The sequence below is a fragment of the Chaetodon auriga genome, chromosome 2 (assembly GCF_051107435.1).
Source record: "Chaetodon auriga isolate fChaAug3 chromosome 2, fChaAug3.hap1, whole genome shotgun sequence".
Classification (NCBI taxonomy): Eukaryota; Metazoa; Chordata; class Actinopteri; order Chaetodontiformes; family Chaetodontidae; genus Chaetodon; species Chaetodon auriga.
This window is the reverse complement of record NC_135075.1, coordinates 3652711-3656334: the sequence shown is the minus strand read 5'-3', so window position 1 is coordinate 3656334 and position 3624 is coordinate 3652711.

Here is a 3624-nt window from a genome sequence, read left to right as displayed (position 1 = left end):
GGCCACGTGACAGCCACCTTCCCCTTTAAATGACGTCTGTTGTCGGTAGGGACGAGCTCTGATGTTTTGGATGGTTTGCAGTCACAGTTGTTTACTCAGAAAATCCATTGAAGAAAGAATTATGTAATGCAATAAGGGGGAAGCATCGAAAACATCCAGCCACGGAACTGTTATATTATCATGTAGAGGATTCAAACTGATGTGCTGTGGTGCAGATTGCCTTGTGCAGCTTTAAAGCTCCCTTCCACTCAAAAATGTGTTTTGCCTGTCGTTACCTCACTTGGATGTTTGAGCTTCACTGTGTAGAATGATGATTGTGCAGAGTTCGTTTTCACATTCATCTAGTTTCTTTGTGCTCACTGTAAATCTCAGTTTAGATGTGTACGTAAGAGACCACTCATTCAAGTGTGATGTGGAAATTTGAGACCTCCTGGGTACTTTCACCGAGTGAAGACTTTTCAATGGAGCACCCAGTTAAACTTTTAAAACAATTTTGCATATTCATAGATTCTAAATTTTTCACTGAGGGAGAAGGAGTAGACATGCTTTTCAGAAAATGTAATTAAACTCTTTTGTGGAGTAAAATACATGACAAACTATTATTCAAAGTAAACTATTTTAGTATGTCATAAAACATGTCTGGAAGGTATTTTTGCATTTGCACTCATTGCATAAATACATATTTTTGATATTGTTGTGTTGGTATTGTTTATAATAGTAGTGGTAACAACTTAATGTGAAGCAAATAGACAACACTTGTTATTCATGACTATTGAGACAATGAGCCAGATTAGAGTTTATATTGATCTTTAATAACATCATTAAGAGAGTACTGCACAGATTTGGCATTGAACTCTAGTAACATTTTCATTCTCACAATAGACAATTTGAAAAAAGGATCAGAGTTGATGCAGCAGAACCAGAGACATAATCTACCTTAATCCTTGCGTTCCTCTACTTATTCAAAACCTAGCCTGTGTGTGGAACTCTTACTCTGCATATTTAATTAGCATTTGAAGTTTAAAAGTGAAGTCAGACAATTCAGGCACAACTTTCAATGAGGTGTTAGGGCTCTAATGTGAAGCGTATGGCCATAAAGGTTTTACTTTGTTGCCTTAGTTTTATCAATGTTAGCCAGTATTCGCAGAACATCAGCATTAGCCTGCAATGAGTTTCACCACTGCAGATGCCAAATATGGCCTGCCAAACTGCAGTGGTGAATAATGAAATCATAGCTCACAAATTAAAATATTTAATAACTTAGCTATCTTGAAATTCAACAAAACTGTCTGCAGATGTGTCCTGTGGAGTGCACTGCTGAGCCGTCCACTTTACTCAGGTGAACTGTAACTGATAGCAGATAGACTCCCATTATATTAGTGAAATCAACAGCATAGTTAGATTTAAGCCAAGTACACTGATATAATAACTTTTAAGAGTTTAGCATAAGGACTTTCAGTGATCTTTGAAGATTAAAGTTCTAGAAAGTATATGCTAATCTGGAAAAATCTGGATTTTTTTAAGTGAAAATTTAAAATGAAAGCATGATGACTTCAGAAGCAATTTCTTCTCAAGAATAGATTAAATCTGGGACAGTCCACCCTGACATACCCTGTTTAGTTTAGATTATGTCTGAAGTCATATGACAGTAATATTGGAATAATCTATGTTATTAGTGTCAGAGGGCAGCTTTATTGTATTGGGGATGTGATCTTGTAGTGACATTAATTTATACATGAGATTGGGAAAGCCAAATCTAGCGGTCAGTGTAAAGATTGGTCATTCAGCCACACAGCTAATGAATATTTAATGTGCTGTTATGATGGCAGACATGAGCACTCCGCACTGCTTTCGCACATCATATGTTCAACCAAGTGTGAACCAATTTCAAGACCTAAGCTCTCCATGCTATTTAACACAATCTTTTTTTAATATTCTGTTTATTATAATCATTTTACAATGTAAAATATATTTGATTTAGAATGAAAACAACTGAGCATGTTATCTAAGCATTTTCTTGCCCTCCTTATGAAAATAAATCTAATATGCAACAATTATACAATGTAATGAAAATGTTACCCAGTTACAACTGATCAAATAACCATGATGGTCCATGGTGGAATCCTCAAACAACTCCACCTCAGGCCAAAACAACTCAGTTCAATAAAATTGTTGCATAAAGCATTTTACTGTTTGAACCCTGCTGTTGATAACTTTCAGTAAATAAAAAAATAAGAATTTTGTTATTATTCACATTATACACCCTGAACCGGTCGCCAGCCGATTGCAGGGCATTTTTGTTATTATCATCATTATTATTTTTATTACTACTACTAGTAGTAGTAGTAGTAGTAGTAGTAGTAGTAGTGTATTTAGAAGCTCGGAGGCCCTGAACACTGGGCAAAGTGGATAAAGAACTGATTCTTCTGAGTGCAAATATCTGAACATCATATTAAGAAACACCTTTATTCACAAAGATGGAGGAAGGCTAAGTACCTTTACTCAACCTGTATTACTGCTGCAGATCTAACATATCCAAAAGGGTAATCAGGCAAGGCAACAAATGGACCATCTGGGACATTAAAATGAGGCTTACACATTATTGCAGTACTTTGAATGGGACTATCCTGCTCAGCCTGGCAGGTGTCAAAGTAAAAAGTGGATCTTAAGGGCCTTACCAGATGAGAAATCTGTTTTCCCATTATTTCTAGGCATATTGAAGACTTGTGTTTAATGGCTCAAGCATGAATATCCCAAATCTCCACCACAAATTAAAATAAAACTGTACAAAAAATCGTGTGGCTCATTTAAAGTATACACAATCTGACACCTTACACTGTTTGTTTTGGACAGTATGACATTAAATTGTATAATAATAATAATTTAAGTTCTTTCTTGTGGACATGGCAGGATTTACCTGCATTGGAGGAAGTTGGCTGTCACCTATTCTTTGTACTGTCTACTGTGTGCACTGCCTGCGGTATTCATATATGCAGGAATCAGGGATCCTACTTTTTCTCTCTATGCTCTGATTGTGATACCTCATCTCAGGGTATCTGCTGGTACCAAGTACAGATCTGATATCAATGCTCCATTTTCCCAAATCTCATATCTGCACACCTCAGCATGTGGAACTGATTGTGATTTTAATCTCAGGGAGCATGAGGTAAAGGACCGCTGCAGCACTCAGACCTGTGAGTTGTACCATGGCTGAAAGAATGTAGCTGATCACAGGAACATTGCATTTTATGAGAACACTTGGTTTCTTACTCAAACTGATGTGGTTATTTTGGCCCAGGTTTGCACAAGAAAAATGTGCTGTTGGTTGCAGAATGTGTAACAATGTTCATATGACAATAAAAGACAAACACATTATCTACAATCAACAAAGAGTGATGAGCGTGTTAAAGAGCTGGAGCTAAAGTTCAGAACCATAGCGTATTTTTGGGGGGGTATGTTTAAACTAGTATAATGTTGGTGCTGTATTAACCCAAATTCAATTTTACCATCAACTTTATGTGTGGTCGGTATTTGCACAGAGATAATCCCAGTGGATCTGATTGCATCCTCAGTGTTATGGTGATTAGATCAAACACACTAATTTAGGAGTATGCAGCATGTAAG